Raw genomic sequence first — 21,695 nt, forward strand, 5'->3', positions numbered from 1 at the left:
CGATGAAATTCCGGCCCCCCCCGAAGGGCTTGTACAGAGTAGTTGAAGACGATTCCACAACGTAATTTCTCCAGACAGTTTGACAGGCTCTACTGGCACTGCAACGAGTATAACTAGAGAAGGGTTCTGTGTACATGGCTGATGTTAGTTGCTCATTTTCTTGGGGATATTACCGATAATGAGCATGATAAGGGACAGGATTTACAGCCTCCTGTTCAAATAGGTAAAAGACCTCGAATATCTGTTGCCAAAAAAAGAGACAAAACATTGGGTTTAGAATGGTTGACATACGATGTTACCACAAAGCTTTGTAATGCTAATTACAAAGCTGCACCACTAATATTGTCGTGACTTTTTTAGAAGCTAGCAACCTACTGTAAACTAGCCTCTGAATTTGCTCTGGTTTTAAGCGGGCAAAATGTTGACTTATGGGTAATGTTAGAAAATAGAGGCATAGTATTTCAAAAGATATATTGCAAAAGAAATTAAATAAAATGAAATTCATGCAGTGTGTGATAAGGCAGGAAAAAATGATGTTGAAGTAGCAAGATAAACCAGATGTTTTGTGTTTGACAACTAAACACAAATTAGGCTGTGTAAGTAATATTGAAAGGAAAGAAGGCAGTGGTTCCAATGTTGTCAAAGATTATTATATTACAAAGGTTATTAAATATAATAAATTCAAAATATTAAATATATATATTTTATTCTCTTAATTTGTAAGTTACAATTTGTTCAACTAGTGAATAATAAAGCTACCCCACCGTGGCCCAATGAGATAAAGATGATATGTATGACACCTAAAGAAGGTGTAGTCTTGTACACTCAAATCTCTGCTTCATCAGCAATTCTATTTATCGATCTTTATTTTACTGGGTTTTTTAACTAACCTTTTTTGCAATTCATATAGATAAAACATATATATATATATATATATATATATATATATATATTTAGGACTTTCTTAAACTAATTATAAAAGCAAATTTCTACATATTGCATTTTTTGTACCACATTACTGGTTTTTTTCTAACATTGTTCATATATTCCAATTTGTTTTTAATTTTACCGATATATATTTTTTTAAATCTTTTACTTAGTAGGTTACCCATTAAACAATAGAATGATATATCCAATAAAATGATACGTAAACAATAAGAATGATATAATAAACATTTTTTAAATTACCTTTTCCAATTATCCGACTTTTGTCGGATAACTCACTTATGTGTCGCGATGGTTCAACTCAGCGATTGCATTGTAAATTTTGATGACGATAGGATGTCTGCTTTGTCGATGAAATTCCGGCCCCCCCCGAAGGGCTTGTACAGAGTAGTTGAAGACGATTCCACAACGTAATTTCTCCAGACAGTTTGACAGGCTCTACTGGCACTGCAACGAGTATAACTAGAGAAGGGTTCTGTGTACATGGCTGATGTTAGTTGCTCATTTTCTTGGGGATATTACCGATAATGAGCATGATAAGGGACAGGATTTACAGCCTCCTGTTCAAATAGGTAAAAGACCTCGAATATCTGTTGCCAAAAAAAGAGACAAAACATTGGGTTTAGAATGGTTGACATACGATGTTACCACAAAGCTTTGTAATGCTAATTACAAAGCTGCACCACTAATATTGTCGTGACTTTTTTAGAAGCTAGCAACCTACTGTAAACTAGCCTCTGAATTTGCTCTGGTTTTAAGCGGGCAAAATGTTGACTTATGGGTAATGTTAGAAAATAGAGGCATAGTATTTCAAAAGATATATTGCAAAAGAAATTAAATAAAATGAAATTCATGCAGTGTGTGATAAGGCAGGAAAAAATGATGTTGAAGTAGCAAGATAAACCAGATGTTTTGTGTTTGACAACTAAACACAAATTAGGCTGTGTAAGTAATATTGAAAGGAAAGAAGGCAGTGGTTCCAATGTTGTCAAAGATTATTATATTACAAAGGTTATTAAATATAATAAATTCAAAATATTAAATATATATATTTTATTCTCTTAATTTGTAAGTTACAATTTGTTCAACTAGTGAATAATAAAGCTACCCCACCGTGGCCCAATGAGATAAAGATGATATGTATGACACCTAAAGAAGGTGTAGTCTTGTACACTCAAATCTCTGCTTCATCAGCAATTCTATTTATCGATCTTTATTTTACTGGGTTTTTTAACTAACCTTTTTTGCAATTCATATAGATAAAACATATATATATATATATATATATATATATATATATTTAGGACTTTCTTAAACTAATTATAAAAGCAAATTTCTACATATTGCATTTTTTGTACCACATTACTGGTTTTTTTCTAACATTGTTCATATATTCCAATTTGTTTTTAATTTTACCGATATATATTTTTTTAAATCTTTTACTTAGTAGGTTACCCATTAAACAATAGAATGATATATCCAATAAAATGATACGTAAACAATAAGAATGATATAATAAACATTTTTTAAATTACCTTTTCCAATTATCCGACTTTTGTCTTCCAAAGGTCCATCTGCATAATTGGTATTAAACTGCAAGATTGCATAATCTAATGCACTTACCACTTCATATTCAACTTTTAAATCTTCTGATTTAACTAAGTTGGTTTCATCAATTGCTGAATAATCTTTTTCAATATCATCATTAACAACCTGTTCTTCTTTCAGTTGTACTAAATCTACTTGTAAAAAAAAAAATGAAAGTTACAAAGTAAATATGTTTATGATTTGTTTGCATAATTTATAAAATAAAAATAAATTGTACCTCTAATTCACTCAACACACATTAACAGAGAAGGCATAGTTATTACTATTATTATTAATAGGCGACTTTAATGTGCCAGGTTCTTTTGTTAAATATTATCATCCAAATTTAAATGTTAAAAATGTTGCTACACACCTTACAGATTATTTTCTATAAACTGTGATCTTTTACAATCAAATAATTTGTTAAACTGTTGCGCAAATTCTCCTGATTCAGTTTTTTCTAATCTTAAAAACATTGGTATTAATATTGTTTGGTCAAATTTTTCATAGTGATAATTTAACATTAGATTTTGAATCTAATCTTATATCTGATCAAAACATACCGGATTATAAAAATATAAGTTTTGTAAGATTTAAGTTTTAATGAACAAGAGTTTGATTCTAAATAATATTTATTTATTTTTACGTCACCATGTAAGCTTGAAGCTTGTGTGTGGAACTTGGAAATGCAATTTTGTAGCATAAGAAAAATACCATGCCTAACTGGAATTTGATATTGATCATGATGTAGAAATTTTTGCTGAGCAATTGCAATTATGTATTACAGCAGTCTTTATGAAAGATGGCACTTATGTTTAAACTACTGCATCTCAGTTAAAATTAAAATTGCACAATAAAAATGAAAGTATCATCAGAAACTGCAATTATTTTTGCGCTAATTGGATCAGCCAATTTTAGTTGTCATTTGTTTGAAAATTAAAGGCATGAAATGTGGATTTTTTGCACTTTTTTTGAGATGTCAACTTTGAAATACTATAAAATCCAAACCAATAGATAAAAATTTTCTACTTTTGGAAGTAGATTATGAACGATTGTTTCTCAATAATTGTAATTAAGATTTAGCCAAAAACTACTACTGTTTAAGCGTACAGGTTGTTTCAAGTAACAACATCACATTTCAGTTAACAAAGATGTAGAAAAAAATAAATTTCCATTAATATCAGGCATTAATTATGAATTTTTATTTGTAGAGTTGAATTAATACATTCGCGTTTTATGGTGAGTAATCGATTTAAAATTGTAGCAAAATATGAAGAACTGAAGAAAGCAGTCTCAATGAGCGGAACATTCTCAGTATTGATTACAGTATATTGATATTATGTCACTGTATATTAGTATAAATTAATTGCAATGCCAGTCTTCAGTCTGACAGGTTCATCAAGGTCTTAAGCTGTGACATCTAATAAATTGTATGGATTTTTTATTTCATGTATTTAGTTTGTGCTGGTTTTTTTTTGGTCAGAAGAGAGAAGGCAAAAATAAAACAAAAGAATGAACTGTTGGAAAACCAGGAAAAAAGATACACAGAAGAAAGAGAAATGAATGTTAAGTAAAATATTGCCTCAAACGTACAAAAAAAATTAAAAAAGCTTACATGCTCATGTGATGTATTAATTTCAGTCATGTGATGTGGTAACAAAAAACATATCATTTCTGCTACATTATCCTGTTCAATTTCTAATTTAATATTTTTATTAAGATGTAGAGTTTCATTACTAAAAATATTTTTTACATGTGACATGGCCCTTGCTTGGTTCACTGATGCTTTGATCCATATTAATGTTTGTGATTTTCAACATTTGAAATATATATTTTTTTCATTTTTTTGTTATAGCTAAATTTTCTACTTGTTTTCATTTAATTCAAGATCCAGTTTGTGTGTTTTGTTTTTTATTAACTAAATTTCTGTTTAATTTTAATAATGTTATTTACATTCATTTCCTCAGAAGTAAATTCTACATTAACTAGAAAATTTTAATTGTTTATTGGTAAATTAACAAAGTTTTTATTCCAAACCTAAAATATTTTATTCCAAATCTAATTCTAGTATTTTCCAGCATAACGTTTTCATGTTTTGATTTATTTTTAAATGATTTCTAGTGATAATGCTGATTTTGGCATAGATTCTGATGAAAATCCTGAATACAGATCAAAATTTGACAAACCAGTTGTAAATGACATAACAAAAAATTAGAGCTTTATAGAGAGTGACACAGAGGATAGTTATGATAGAACTATGAATCTGTCTGAAATTCTATGAATCTCTCAGAAATTTGGCTGATATTAATTAGCGGCAGCAATATTCAGATTTCTTGTATTCCTGGTCAAACTGAGAATATCTTGGATAGTGCACCATTGGAGCCTCCAATGCTCCAATGTTTTCAACAGTGCACACTACACAATAATAACAATACAGGAGATAATGGATCTAAGCTAACTGCAGTTAATAACTTAGATATAAATATATTTTATGAGGACCTGCCAGTGAAAATCTAGTTATTTTCCCAATGCCTTTCCACTACTAGTTAATGATGAAATAACAGCAAAAGTACAGACAACAACAACCACCAAAAAGTGTATTATGCAGTTTCATCAATGATGCCATTTTCAATTTATTAGTAAATGAGACAAATCATTATGCAAAACAAAAGACTGAATTTGGAAACAGAAAGACAGTAATCGAGAATTATAAAGAAGCTCTAGATTGAAGAAATGGAACCCACCTGATGTAAATGAAATGAAAAAATTCTATGGGATAATATTGTGGATGGGTTTTAGTAAAATGCCGAGTATATAGCAAGTCTGTTGTATTCTAACCAGATTACTAAGCTAATTTATTGTTACATATTTGAGATTTTTCTGAGAATGTTCCACACTTCAAATAATGAAAATGCACCATACGATGAAAGACTGTTACAAAGTTCAACAATTCATCGACTAGCTTCCACCAAAGTTTCAAGAAGCAATGAATCCTGCTCAGGAAGAAATGTGAATTGTTAAAAAATAATTTTTTCCAGGGGGCAGTTTATCTTTCATCAATGCTGTCTAAAAAAAAAACACATCAGCACGGGGTGAAACTTTTCAAATTATGCCTTGTCTGTGACTACACATGGAATTTTATGACATATGCTGAAAAAGAAGCAATTTCAGAAAAAGGGGTCCAGAAAAATGTGTCAGAGCTTGATGGACCATTACTTGATGCTGGATGAACACTATCATGAAAATTGGTATACAAGAGTATCGTTGACTTCTCAGTTACTTGATTGTTATACAAATCTTGTTGGTACATTAACAGCTAATCAAAAATTAAATACAAATCAATTAACAGAAACCAAACTGAAAAAAGGTGACGTAGTTACAGCCCAATGTTCAGGTACAAAAAAAAATATTCAAATGGAAAAATAACAAATACGTACAAATGATTTTAACAAAATGGAGAGGTGAAACGATAACAAAACAGAAGTAAGGAAATGCCACCGTGAAACCCAAGGTGGTAACAGACAAAACAGTGCAAAAGCATTTATAGATTTGTCTGACCAAATGAGCTCATATTCCACCAGCCTTCGACATTCAATTAGGTCGCATCAAAAAATCATTTTTGAAATAATGTTTGAAATTCAAATGTCGGTGTTTGGTTTTCATACAACCTTGTTATCAACAAACAAAAACTTCTAACAAAAACCCAAATATTTAGGGAGGAATTAATTGACTTCACATTTTTTACAGATGTAAGTCAGTCAAGATGGATCTACAAAAGAGACTACAATAGTAAATAGGCTGATCAACACTGAAGGTAAGAAGTCATCAAAACAGCAAGAGTTGAAGTTGTTACTAAAAAATAAAAAGGCAGACAGAAGACAGAGAAACCTCAGCAAAAACTATCAAAAGGCTGATGACAAAATGTTTTGTGTGCGATACCTTTCTTTTATCTTGATTGCTTCAGCTGTTGTCTGATTTTGTTATCTCATAAAACCTTTGATAGAAACTTTGTTGATCATCATTTTGTGTAAAAATGTTCTGTATTGAATTACTTATAACAAAATAATGATAATTAAATAATAAACAGAACTGATGTAATGTTATTGTTTTCTGTGAATAGTTTTTTTGTAACAAAGTATGATGTAACTAATAATAACAGTAGTCAAGATATGTAAATAGGTAGTCTACTCGAGAGTTATTAATATCTTTTTTTTTATAGAAGAATATTTTGTAAATAATATTAAAATGAATAATGTGATCTCTCTAAGCCTCAAATGGACCTCACTTAAAAAAACTGAAGAACATCAGGAAGCTGTGCGAGTTGCACGTAACCCAAATTAGTTTTTGAATAAATATGCATATCTATTACACTTTTAATAAATATTATATTAAAATGACTTGTTAAAAAAGATAAGTCTCATGGCCCTGATGTCAGTTTTATGCATATGCCTGAGGCTTAAGAGAGCACAGCAATAAATAACTACTGGCAGTCAACATAAATTACACAGAATTTAAAAAATTAAAAATAAGTTTGCTTAAATTATATTTATAAAATAAATAAAAATATTTATTAAAATTAATAAAGAGACCGTTTTGAATCTATGTTAAACTCTATATCGGCCCATTTTCCAAGGGCCATAAATCAAACGAATGTCCTCTAATAACAAACACTGTGCTACAGTTGAATCAAGCTTGGAAAAATTAATGCAAGTGTTAACATTTTATGACGGTATCTTATACTCCACAACAATCTAGAGTAGCTGAGAGAGAAAACAGAATCATTTGTGATGTGGCAAGATACTGGTTGCATTCTGCACTCAACTTACCCAAGTTGCTTAGAGGTGAAGTAATGCTTTCTTTCCTTTCTGCTACACATACAATAAATAGAACAACACCAACAAAAGTGAAAGGAAGGACCTGTGTTTAGTGATTTCTGAAAAGGGAATTGAATATCAATCATCTCAGAATTTTTTGAACTGAATGTTTTGCTTGGATTCTGGACAACAAAAAATGAATATCTGATGCAAAATCATTAAAGGTTGGATCTGCATAGTGCAGTTACAGATTTTATTTTCCAGACAAGTAAAAAGTTGTCTGCACGGATCTTAAATTCAGACCGGAAACATTACAAGAATCTAAAATTCATAATTTTTCTTACATAGCAAGTAAAGACTTTACTGATATACGTACAAATCAACACATGAAAATTTAATTCCTCATGCATAAGCAACAGAACAATGAGGACAGATACCATTTAATGAACCAGGGGCAGATAAACCGTCCAGATACCAAGAGGAAGAATATTTTTTCTTCACCTAACACCTTCAAATTATCAAGAGACTATGCAGAGTGACAAGAGCTTCTGAATGGAAGACGGTGATAGATGAAAAATAAATTTTCTTCATCAGAATCAAATGTGACATCTAGAGAAGAAGCCTCCAGATTGTGGAGTGGTGGATAACTTAGAGGTATGTGCTGTCAAGACTGATTCAGATGACATCATAAAGTGTAAAGCAAGACTAATTGCTATGAGCTACAGTGAACATCCACAGTTAAATTATTTTAACAATTTCAGCCCTGTTTCCCACTTAAAGACAAGTCAGGACAATTTTAGCTATTCACGATGTAGACTGCTTTCTTCAATGGACAACTAAACAAGAATGTGTTCATACGATAACCTCAAGGAAATGATGTGGAACACAAAAAGTGTACAAATTATTAAAACATTTGTATGGCCTTAAACAAGTTTTTAAGAGTTTGTATAAATGTCTAACACACTTCTTATAGCAGTGTGGTCTAGAGGAAGGCAACGTAGATCACATACACCACAGCAAAAAAATTGTGGTGTTTTTTTCATCTTGATGGCAGTTCTTTAATGATCATGGGCCTATCACAAAGTTAAATTGTTGATTTAAATTAAAATCAAATAAAGTGGAAAATTTACAAAGATAGACCAGTCACTATATGCAAAGATAATTCTACAAAAATATGGGTTTAGCAACAGTAAACCTTAATCTTTCCAATTGAATTTAGTTGAGAACCTGGAAACTCTCTTCTAATCTCCACCGGTGAACATTACAGGTAAATGGTTGGAATCTTAAATTATTTAGTTTCAGACAAAACATCAGATTTTAAGTTTTTCCTTGAAGATTGCATCTGGAGCACAGATTCAACCAATAAAGTCTCGTTTTAATTTGGTAAAAAGAGATTTCAGATATTTGTAATCTATTCCTGATGATTGTATCAGATGCAGTAAAACAACCAGTAGATAAATTGAGCCACACAGTGATGCCAATTATATTGGTGACAAAGTCACTCAAAGATCAACTAGTGTAACTCTCCTTAAATACTGTGGTAGATCAGTTGTGTGGATACATAAATTGCAGAAATTTGAATCATTCTCTTCTATGGAAGATCCAGGTATAATACTGCTACAATAGAAGCAACCAAATGGTTGGTTCGGCTTGACATCTACTTAAAGGAAGTTGGTATACTTGATGTCAATCCAAAGCCAACTCTCTTAATAGATAATCAGAGTGCCATTAAACTTAAAAATAAAGCGATGTTCAACAATAAATCAATACTAGATGCCATTATGTGAGGAAGAATGGTGAAAGAAGGAAGCATTCAAACTGAAAAACAAGCAACCAATATATTTACAAAAGAAGTTATCATCTACTTAAACACCCATGTGTATGAAAATTCAATGTGAATTATCGACTTCTGAGAGCTTGAATAAGGTTTAGGAATTAGTTTTATTTATTTGTTTCATAAATTATTTAAAATTCTTATTATTGTGAGATGTTAATTTTTGAGACTTTTTAATATAATCGACACTTTGCAAAATTATTAAGTAGGTATATGTACTTAATTGTGAAGATGGTTTTCTTCCTTTGTTCAGTGTCGCAATAGTTCTTTGTAACCTATCACCGTTTATTTTTGCAAGTTCTACCTGAGGGTAATAAAACGAATGACATTTGCTAGGAGTTACGATGAAACTGATCTGTTTTCCATTAATTATAATATAATTGAAAGCTTCAACAGTCTATTACAAAACAGTGAACTATCAACTGTTCTTTTTTATTAGTATCTGAGAATAACGGATAAGGGAATAAGTATTATAATTTCCAATAAATAGAAAGAAAATTACAGCACTTATGCAGTTTGTTCCATCCCAACGTTTTTAATATCGTATACATCATTACTGTTAATGTTTTGAATATTTAAATAATATATCCAGTAATTGCAATAATTTATTTAAATAATATAAGTTTTCTGTTGATTAGTCGAGGTTGGCGAGCGTAGGTTAAGTTTGGTTAATTTATATCTATAATTAAAAGCAGCAAACGTTTGGGTTTTTGTTAATATCCAAACTTATTTTTTGTTAATAATTTAACCAAACTTAACCTATGCTCGCTAACTTTGATTAATTAACACGGTTAATGTTTTAAGAAATGACTATACATTGTAGAGCAAATTTAACATCTTCGTAATCACGTATACTATAAAAAATGTTAGGGGGGAACAAACTGCATAAGTGCCAAAATTACTATTTAAAAACGACAAATAATAATAATAATATGCACACGATATATGAATTTTTTAAATGTTGCTTAAATAAACGATTTACAACGAACTCAAATGAATTTTCATATAGGTTAAAACCACACTACCAATTTATCAATAGAAAAAATTCAAATTTAAATTCTATTAATTTATATAAGAATCGTATAAAATTACTTACTTGGTCAGATAAACAAAAGTGAACACCAACAAATAATAATATCAGAATATAATTCTCTTAAAAACAACACTTTTAGACAAATGGTCACACGATTATTGATCAATGATGCCAATACAAGCAATTGTATACTTCAATACCTAATCTTTTCTTTTTTTAAACCTCAGGGACCACCGTTATATATTGTATATATATATATATATATATATACACACACGATAACTGTATAACAGACTTATTAAATAATTTTTCATTCAGTTACAGTTAAACTGGTTTAGTATAAAAATTAAATTCTTAAAAGTGATTCATTTCTCTTTCCACTATTGAACACTTTTCTTTATTCTACTCTTCTTTCGCTAGTTTGCACTTTTTGAACATTCATAAAATAGACGGAGCATTCAGGAAAGTTAAGGAAAATTTTGGGGTACATAAATTAAAATCTAATGTGTTAAACATTCGAGTCCGACAAGGATGTTCCCTATCCCCGTTACTTTTTAATATTTACATAGAACTAGCAGTTAATGATGTTAAAGAATAATTTAGATCCGGAGTAATAGCGCAAGGTGAAAAGATAAAAGACGCTACGATTTGCTGGCGATATAGATCTGGAGTGTCGCTTTATATGGAAGTGAAACTTGGATTAGAAGCTTTTGAAATGTGGTGCTACAGGGGAATGTTAAAAATCAGATGGGTGGATAAAGTGACAAATGAAGAGGTGTTGCGGCAAATAGATGAAGGAAGAAGCATTTTGAAAAGATATAGCTAAAAGAAGAGCCACATACTAAGGCATCCTGGAATAGTCGCTTTAATATTCGAAGGACAGGTAGAAGGACAAAATTGTGTAGCAGGTAACATTTGGAATATGTAAAACAAATTGTTAGGGATGTAGGATGTAGGGGGTATACCGAAATGACTAGCACTAGATAGGGAATCTAGGAGAGCTGCATCAAACCAGTCAAATGACTGAAGAAAAAAGAAAATGGTAATTCTAGCTGAGAGTAAAAAAGATTTAGAAGGAACAATGAACGGCATGGATGAAGTTATACGCAAGAAAATACACAAGACAAAACCAAAGTAATGAAATGCAGTAGAAATAACAAAGATGGACCACTCAATGTAAAAATAGGAAGAGAAAAGATTATGGAGGTAGAAGAATGATTGTACGCGAATATTAGGTTCAGTATAATTTGTACGTTGGCGTTTTTTTGCCACTGGAGTTTCAACGTTCTGCCAACTGACATTTTCGTTTTGTATGCGCAATAGTGGTAGAGCTTGGCTAGGAGGGTTTGCATCTAAAATCCGTAATATCACTTTCACTCTGCTCAAGAAAAGTCACTCATGTTACCGATAATGTTGACTCTAATCAACTTACGCCGCGCTGATTTCCGAGGATCCCTGTCAGAACACTTTCGAAGCCCACATTTTCTATTACCTTGTAGGTTAGGGTTTACGTGAGACGGTAGGTTACTGTTAACAAGCGATGATTCGCCGTTGCTAGCGCATATCCTAACGGCGGAGGCCAGGGATGTTTAACAAACATAAAAAGGAGTAACAGCTTGTAGCTGGACCATAAGCAACGCGGTATGGAAGGTTATGTCGCTTATTTAAAAACGACACCGAAGAAAATATTCCTTCTCTAGACAATACTAAGATAAAATTTGAGAAAAAAATGTATAAGGGTTGAAATTGGACTGAATGAATGAAATATACATTTAATTTTTTTTAAATTAAGATAAAACTATATATTTTTAAAATATGAACTATCAAAACAATTATTAGTGTGCGATTTGTGGATAATCGGGAGTTGGTGATTACATATCGGAAAAATCCCGCCGAAATTGGGACACCTTTCCTTTCTTTTCCTGTTTAGCCTCCGGTAACTACTGTTTAGATAATTCTTCAGAGGACGATATGTAATGAGTGTAAATGAAGTGTAGTCTTGCACATTCTCAGTTTGACCATTCCTGAGATGTGTGGTTAATTGAAACCCAACCACCAAAGAACACCGGTATCCACGATCTATTATTCAAATCCGTATAAAAATGACTGGCTTTATTAGGACTTGAACGCTGGAACTCTCGGCTTCCAAATCAGTTGATTTGGGAAGGCGCGTTCACCACTAGACCAACCCGGTGGGTTAAATTGGGACACCTGGTAACCATGCTAAGATATGCGAATGTTTCACATAATCTAATGTTATCACTGTAATCACGACTATTACTGTTAATTGTATCTAGAATATAATTTGGATCAGTATCAAACTGTGATGGGTCTGGAAGATTATTTCCCGACAAAGTGAATTGTCATCTACTTGGTATTCAGGTTTTCTCAGAAAACTGGTTAACGTTGTTTGCCATTTTCGGAATAGATCTCTCTTAGGTCAACCTCTTTTTCTCTTTGCTTCTTCCCTTTTCGAGGCCCAGATACATAAATTCTCTTAATGTCCCTGTGATATTGATAAAGTCAAATAATGTACAATTAGTCATTTAAATTTTGAATCGCAAGGTGCAAACATATAAGTTACAATATGTAAAAAGTTTAGAGAGAAATTTACAAATACATAACTTTTTTTTATTTGAAAACACCACTTTATTAATTTGACTCTATTCAAAATGTTGTTTCAATTTTGGAACCTGCATAAAAAACAGATAAAATTAGTACTTTTTAATAATTATACATTTTTAATACCAATTGATGCAAGAAAGGTTAGGTATTAAAATCCAAAACAGCTTGACCAACTACTTTGATCACTGTAATAATATTGTAAAAAATGCTCTCCAAATAAAAAAATTTAAATATATTCATTAATTTTTTTTTAGATAACATTGAGTAAAGAAAATTTAAAATAACTTTTTTTCAACAAAACCAAATTAGTGATTGTATGTGTAATGTCAAACAAATGAAGTGCTTACAACGCAGTATTATAATTTTCTCAAATTAGAGTTTGAGTTTTTTTTTTGAGAAATTTTTTTATGAAAAAAAAACATAGAATTTGGATCTTGTTTCGTGTTCAGGGACCAGTTTTGCTTGGGGCCCCAGGCATTTGCGAAAGTTGCCCATAGGATAACGCGCCACAGTGGTTTACCAGTTGGCCAAATTTTCTCCTGAAAACACAGTTGCTGCTGCTACCATGAGACACTTTTTACAAAAATTAATTCAGTTTTATTTATAAAAGGCCAGTCAGAATTACTGGCAGAAAGAAGAAACATTTTAAGAAAAGGATTATATGCGGCCCATAGTTGACCGAATAAAACACAAGTAAAACAGGATTCAAGCAACAGAATATAATTATTTATAAAAATTAGCTATTACTGCCGAGTTCTTTTCTCGTTGTTAAGCGCTTTCGCAAAGATCTTAACTTCATCAGAACATATTAAAATATAAAAGCTATATCTACCTCGAAAATCTATATAAAACACTAACCTGTCTATATGCCTCTATATTTTAATTTTTCAAATATAAATATTTTAATAAGCTCTGATGAAGCAAATATCTCTGCGAAAGCGTTTGACAATAAATATACAAATTTTACCGCTTGAAAACGCAGCGCTAGCTAATTACGTAAAATAAGTAAATAAAGAGTTAACGTAAAACTGTCCCCGATGGTTCACACGTACCTCGGTTTACTCGTTTTGAAACTACTTTGAAACCAGAATAAATAATAAAAGAGAAACGGAAAGTAATATTATTCGAGAAATATATTTTTTTTCCGGGTGAAAGAATCGTTAATGTATATTAACTTTTTAATTCTTATTGCGATTTTGTTCGACATTCGTATTTTTATTCAAATAAATAATATAATTATTGCTTAAATTAAATCTAAATGACGCTTTGATATAGCCTAAGTTAACCAGTCCGCCGATCCCCGTGGCGGAGTGGTAGCGTCTCGGCCTTTCATCCGAAGGTCCCGGGTTCGAATCCCGGTCAGGCGTGGCATTTTTCATACGTTACACAATCAGATTTTCATATCCCATGCGCAAGCTTCAGCTTATATGGCGATATCGTAAAACAAAAAAAAAACTACGGCTTTTTTTAACCGTTAATTATTAACCTTCAAACTCATCGGCAAAGATATGGCGTGACTAATACCGGAAGAGTAATGGCACCACAAAAACGATGGCTAGTTAGCGGACAAGCTATTGTATGAGAAAAGTTAATTTCATAAGTCAAGGCAGTTAAAAGGCTGACGGTTAAATGAGTAACGGATAAACGCGGTTTTACTATATATATATATATATATATATATAATCACTTTATGATTGGACAACAAAACTACTTTGACGTTAAACAAAAACATAAAATTTTGGTTTACGAGAATAGCAGTTATTACTATTGGTAATTTTTAATAAATCACTTAAAATTTAAAAAGATTTTGCGAGAAGTCTATTTAAAAATTAAATATAAAATTTAATTAATATTTATTATAAAAATATTAGAATAATATTTTAATCGTTCCTTTTATTATTTACTAATTTCACATTTTGTGATGCTTTAACGATCAGTATTTTTAAACCACGGTTTCCCTTGATCGTTCCCCGTAAACTTCTGTAGCAAATTTGGTACAGCACATATATGTGTGCTATATTATATACCTATTACTCATACGATGCATTTATAAAGATTTAATATTTAACTTAATTCTGATTCGAATAATTTATTTATTTATAATAAAATAGCATAAAACGCGGGGTATTAAAAAAGTGCATAAATATTGATATTACCTACAAAAGAGAAAAAATAAACAACAATTAAAGGAAAATAAAAAAAGAAACTTAAAGAAAAAACTAACAGTAAAAGAAAAAACACAAAACATCTAATTAGTCTTGAATCACCGCATCGTGATTAACGGTAATAAACAGTCGGAAGCATTAACCAATTTTTACGGAAACCCACAAAAAACAATCACGACAAAAATAATAATTACAACGCAAAACGGTGGTATACATAATAATAATTATCTAAAAGAAATAACAATAAAAGCAAACTAATAATGAAGTAAAAAAAAGCAAAACTAATAAAACGTAAAAACTTCGACGACGAGAGATGACTGTTACGAACAAAGACAAAGAGACAACTGAGTGACTTAAGAGAGAGAGAATTTCGTTAAACAAAAAAAAAAATCTAAAATGAAAAAGAGGGGTTTAAAGAGAGAGAGTTGGAGAACGAGAGGGCGCGGGTCGAAAAAAGGAGAAACAAATTAGAGGAGTGCGGATCGAAACGTACGGCAATGGAAAGGAAATGATTGGGGTGGGGGTAAGATGGAAGGAGAGACAAGAGAACAGAATAAGAAGGGACGAAGGGGAGAGGTAAGTGTGAGCGAGATAGAAAACGTACAGATGAGGGTTACAAGACGTGACTTTGATTGGTGGTGGTGGTGCAGTATATTTTTATGTACAGTATATATATATATATACTATTATATATATATAGTATTATATATATAATACTAGTACAGCGCCGCCCCGGAATATGACTAAAACGAAATAGCATGAAACATGAATGTTTATGTGTATGTGTGCGTGTGTAGAAGGGGTAATAATAGAAATATGTTGAGCCGATGGAGCACCAGAAGTAGCAGCAGCAGAAGCAATCCTCCAACTTCTAGAAAACTTATAATGGACGACCACACACTCGCACATGTGTGTGTGTGTGTGTCACAAGGACTGGAATGGAATGACAAAAAAACACCAGCTGATCTAAAAACGAAAGGATTCTATTAAAATAGTTCAAAATAACAAGAAACATGCACTGCACTTACAGTTATAACAAAGTAAAGTGCAATTCAATTTATAAATTCTACCAAAATAATAATTTCGGCTTATAATAATAAATAAATAAATATATATATATATAAAATCGAAAAATAATTTATACTATCAACAATGTCCTTTGTTCTGTTTCTTCCAGGGGCACCACTGACTCATAATGTCAAGGAGGTATTTTTTTTTGCATTTTATAAATAGGTAGTTCAAGGGGGAAACAGTAAAACTAAATTTATCAAAAACCAATCTAAGATCGCATGTTTAATAGATGTAACGAGTAAGGTAAGATGCTGTAAAGTTGTGGAGAATGGATGTTGTTGCGTTTAAAGTTGGAATGAAATAAAACTCAAAAGCCATTAAGTAGGTACATCCACTAGGTACTAGAAATAGTCAGGAATACAGAGAAGACCGTACAATGGTTTGTAAATAAAACCGCTGTATCCCGCTTCTCCTTTAACCCTATATAAAAAAAGATATTTGTTGCCATTTTGAAAATGAATTTCATTAAAAAAATCGTTACAGCTATCATTCCGCTTAATAGAAATGAAACCTTACTGCAAATTTCCGAATATGCATTCGGCTGTAACTGTATCACCGATACACAAACAAATGAAATGCCAAAAAGGCACAGAAAGCGCTTCATTAAAATATAAATAATTAAATTAGCGGGGAAGATCCTGAATGAATAGTTTTGTAATCGATGGCTACATCCATATATGAAATAACTTTGAGAAAGGGCAAAGGTTTCTCCTAAATAGTTCAATTCGAGCAGGACCAAACAGCCCAATCACTAGCAGGTTTTTAATTTTGAAAGAAATAACAATTAATTTTAATATAAAACAAAATCATCAGTCAGTGACGTTCTATTCTCATTAGGAGTAAAAATATATTTTTTTATCTTCCAAAGGATTTTTGGTAGGATTGATCCAGACTAACTGCAAAGAAAGGGGCGGCCACCCTCTTACTTCAGTTGCATTCTTTTATTTCACGTTCCTTATGTCAACAGATTATGTATCTTACTATCCGCCCTTTACTTTTAGCCTTGATTCATTATTATCTGTTAATGTCCTAAAGGTTTTGGGTAAACATTCACTGGATCCATGCTAAGGACTTAACAGAGCTTTAAATTAACTGTACTCTTCGTATTTGTGTTGTTGGATAGGTTCTGCTCTGTCAATGAGCAGTGAATATCTACAAAAACCACATCCTCAGATCGAAATACTCAACGGTTATACAAAGGTTAATACTCAACGGTTAAATAACTCAACGGAAATACTCAACGGTTAATACAAAGCTTATCTATAACCAGTGGAGCACCTTGATTTCAACAAAACATTAATATAAGGAACTCTTAAAAATTATGATCTCACAACATTTATCTGATATTAACAGATCCTCTGTCCTTAAAGTTATGATAAGTGTAACTCACAAGAATTAAGAAAGTTGAACTAAACTAAACAAAGAAGTATGTTTTTAAAAAACAAAAGATATTCATAGTAGATTATGATTACCGTGACATATTGACAATGTCTGACATTAAAATAACACCAGGAAAAGTTGCCACAGTATTCTCCACAATGAACAAAAAATGTAAGATCAGGATCATAAACATCTGGTTACAAAATAGCGTCTTGATCCAGAAAGTAATACAAAATAAAAAGACAATAGCAGGAAATCTTATCAATAATGCAATAAATATTTTCTAAATGATACATCATAAGGAGACTAAACATGTGTTATACCATCTGCAGGCAAAACACGTCATTCATCACAAAGTAAATTGATATCAGGAATTTAACTTGGAAAAGAAGTAAGGAAACTTTACGCTTGAATTTTTATTTATTCATATGATAATGTGCTAGACAAATTCAGTCTAGAATTCTGAACAGCGAACAAAAAAATGTATGTTGATAACCTCAATTAAATAAGATGCAATCAGAAGGAAATATACTCAAATAGAAAACAACTGCTTTCTTTTAGATGAGAATTCATCAGCAGATCAATCAACCCATACTAGTTAAATAGCACTTTCAATAGGTAATGTGATTTCTACAAAACATCCATCATCTCTCCCGATTTGGCATCAATTGTTTTTTACTCATTTCTTCACTTGAGATTGACTTCTAAATGAAATTAATCGATCCAATTATGTCACTATTGATACAAAGAAGCAGCAATAAGAGTTTCCTAAGAATGAATTCCAGGAATGTTTTCCAAGTCTATGAATATTAATACAAGTGCACTACTAATTAAAGAAAATTTCTTTCAATAAAGTACAAAACAGAACTGTTTAATGTAGTTTTTGCAAAGCAAAAACATTCTAATAATCCTCTGAAGCTGTTTCATGATTTTATATATATATATGTATGTGTGCGTGTGCGCGCGCTCGCACGTGTTGTGCTTGAATGATTGGAAGGAAGACAAGAACGAAGAATCACAGAATAGAGAGAATGTAATAAAAAGAAAGAAAGAATACAAAAAAATATGGAAATTAAAAAGAAGACATATTAAAACGATAATGAAAATAGAACAGCAAAACAGAATATTAGTAGGTAAGAGAAAGAGGTGGGAGACCTTGGGTACACTAATATTTGTAATGGCAATGAATACTCTCTGCCCACTATAACAAAAAGAAAGAGACACCAAACGCAACACATCTATACAATATTATACATATACTAACACACAAACATGCACGGTACAGGTAGTTATAATTAAACTAAAATCGTCTGCAATAATTTACATTAAAAAAACAAGAATGTGAACACAAACACCGAATTAAATGTCACTTAATATTTAAGATTAAATAACCAATTATAAATGCAAACTACCTGTGATTACTAAGAGTACCAAACCTTATTTGAACAAAAAATCAAAAATATCCCCATAAAATATTTTAAATGGAAATTATTTCATTTTAAGTTAACAAATAAAATTTGAGTTACACATTTGATTATAAGTTTTACTAAACAGCAAATTTAAAAAATTTCCAAACATGTTTTCTCTTTCTTCTGTAATTATAGTTCTAGTTATCCTTCTCTAATTCCTTCTAATTATATCCCTTCTATTATCATATATTTTACATATGTACGTAAATTGCAAAAACTAAATTCATAATCACAAAAGTTTTTCATTACAAGAAAGTTTTTATGGTATTAATGGAACAAAACCATTTATCAATGAATTTCATAAATTAATCATATAATAGAATACAGAATTTCATTCAATAAACACTATCATAATTTCACGCCTTTCACATTTACATTTCCATTATGAATATTAATGAAAAATCCAGAAATACAATGTACCGTAAAGACAGACAGCCAAATTTTACACCACGAAAAAATAAAAATTTTTGCGTGAAAATTCTAAAAATAAATGATAATATTAATGAAATACAGCAATTAAGAAAACATAACATCAGCAACGGTTAAATTTCCCTACCAAATGACCCGAGATATAAACCCCTGACCTCGTTTATTTCATTACTCCAATGAGATTCTGACTTCAGATTATTCCCTACACTAAATTCACCAAAAAAACTTTTTTTAATTTTTCATCCAAATTATTACCCCCCCCCCCCCTAGAAAAACACACAAACAAAATTTACATCTTGTTTTTTTTGTACATTTCTTAGTTTCATTTTTTCCAAGAAACCAAAGAGGTGAAGAAATAATTTTTGGCATGATTACCATACTTTAGCTTTAGTTTTAGAATATAATAGTGACTGTATAAATATTACAATACAAATCTAAAAGTACAATTTACTGAATTCATTAGAAAACTTCCAGGAGAATATTTTGTTTAAATCAGCTAAAAAATATAGCGGCTCTATTGTTTAAAACACGATACTAATAAATATATAATTCAATTACAAAATAGATTTTAACAAAGTTACGTGTATTACTATACCACATTTTTTTAAATGACTTCAAAGTAATTTTTTAAATTCAATATTATTTAAGAAAGTAACTGATGATAGAGACAACATTATCATCTGGATCATTAAACTACTTTGATCATGAATAGTTGCTCTGTGAATTGAACATCCCAAATTATATTCTGCGATTCTTTTTTTCGCCTCTTATTTCATTCCATTATTTCTGCTTCACACATGCGTCTGGGGAAACAGGTTAACCGTCTCCCTGGTGCCACTTCCAGCGACATGCAAGAATTTGGATCGACCAGCAGCGCTATACTGGAACTAAGCAAATGAATTCCTATGCCTGTGAAGTACGAAGGGCTGCCTTGTTACCTGACTAGAGGATGAACAAAAAGCCGAACTAGCAGCTGAGATGCCTACTGATTACACCTAAGCCTCTCAATAAATTTAATCAAATCAAAACTTTGGAAACATTATTCTTAAAAAATAAAGGTTGAATTAAATTTAATGTACGTACAAAGTGTAAACAAATTTGAAGGAATCGCTTACATACGTGCAGAAAAAAAATAAAAAATATCATATACAAATAGCGTCAACATTTTGGAAAATTATTTAAGATCGCATTCGACAAAAATTCTTTTATAAATTATGAACTGAAGACTAAAAAAAATTAATGAAACAAACAGGTACTGAAAAATAATATGGATTCTGGAAGGGAACAGGTATAAGATATGTAATCAGGCTAACAAGAATTTTTGGCAAGAGACAAACAACAGAAAGAGGTACACAGAAAGAATTTAGTGCATATTTTTAGATACAGAAAATAAATTCAACCAAGTCAAACGGGATAAATTAATGGAAATATTAATATAAATAAGCGTATGTGTAGATTAGAAAAATAGAGAATTAATTAAAGGATTGTACCTGAATCAGAAAACGGTTGTGAAAATAAAATATGATAAGCCGAGCAGCTTGATCAAGAAATAAGGCAAAGGTCTGCCTATTATCATAACCTCATTAAATATATACATTTGAAGATAGGATAAAAAGTGTTCTATAAGATGAAGAGATCAGTAATAGAGGAAGGAATACATATCTCGCTCAAGATTTGTAGATGATTAAACTTTAACGAGATGAAGTACAGGTTCAAAAACTGATTTAAAAATTGGAAAAAAATTATATGAAAAAGACGTGGAATGAAAATGAATGTTAAGAAATAAAAAATAATAAGAATAAGAAAGATGCAATAACCATGGACTGAACCCAAAAAGAACAATGTTGCTGTTTTGTCACAGCTCTGACAAAAGAGCAGATATGAATTAGAACAGTACATTGTACTCTCACTTCTTTACATGAATATTATAGTTCTATCAATTCCTGTAACATAACATACAGTTATGAAACCGAGAAACAATGAGGTGTATAATCAGCTTCTGCTCTGTAAAATATTCTCATTTCCAATTCACAGCGCATGTTTATTGACATCTTACAAATCAACATCGATCATGTGCCAGGCACTACTACTACTCGCACTTATGTTAAGGAATACAATAAAAAAGTACTCTAGTCACAGCATCGGCATTAATCACATTTACAAAATAAATTCCTGTTCTAAAAATACTCATTCCTATTTTTTTTCAACAACGATTGCTGCACTAGTCGTATATGACAGGGAACATTTAAATATATCTGTATTGGGAGCTATTTTTCTAATATAGCAGCATAAAATCACTGCTACTTTTCAATCGCTAGTTTAGCCAACAATGCTCTAACAAAT

At 30.9% G+C, this 21,695-nt stretch overlaps 1 long non-coding RNA gene across 7 annotated transcripts in view; it reads right to left on the reverse strand.

Annotated features, from left to right (window-relative positions):
• LOC142332385 (uncharacterized) overlaps nt 1-21,695 on the reverse strand; it is an 85,922-nt gene that overhangs the window by 20,038 nt on the left and 44,189 nt on the right. For 3 of the 7 annotated variants that reach the window (XR_012758286.1, XR_012758287.1, XR_012758284.1), the window contains one exon: nt 2,481-2,684. This is a non-coding gene — a long non-coding RNA (uncharacterized LOC142332385). Of the gene's footprint in view, nt 1-1,188; nt 1,536-2,480; nt 2,688-10,276; nt 12,907-21,695 lie in introns of all 7 variants that reach the window. The other 4 variants (XR_012758289.1, XR_012758285.1, XR_012758283.1 and 1 more) reach the window with 4 other exon arrangements.

This window comes from Lycorma delicatula, chromosome 11, assembly GCF_047948215.1.
Source record: "Lycorma delicatula isolate Av1 chromosome 11, ASM4794821v1, whole genome shotgun sequence".
In the NCBI taxonomy this organism is placed as follows: domain Eukaryota; kingdom Metazoa; phylum Arthropoda; class Insecta; order Hemiptera; family Fulgoridae; genus Lycorma; species Lycorma delicatula.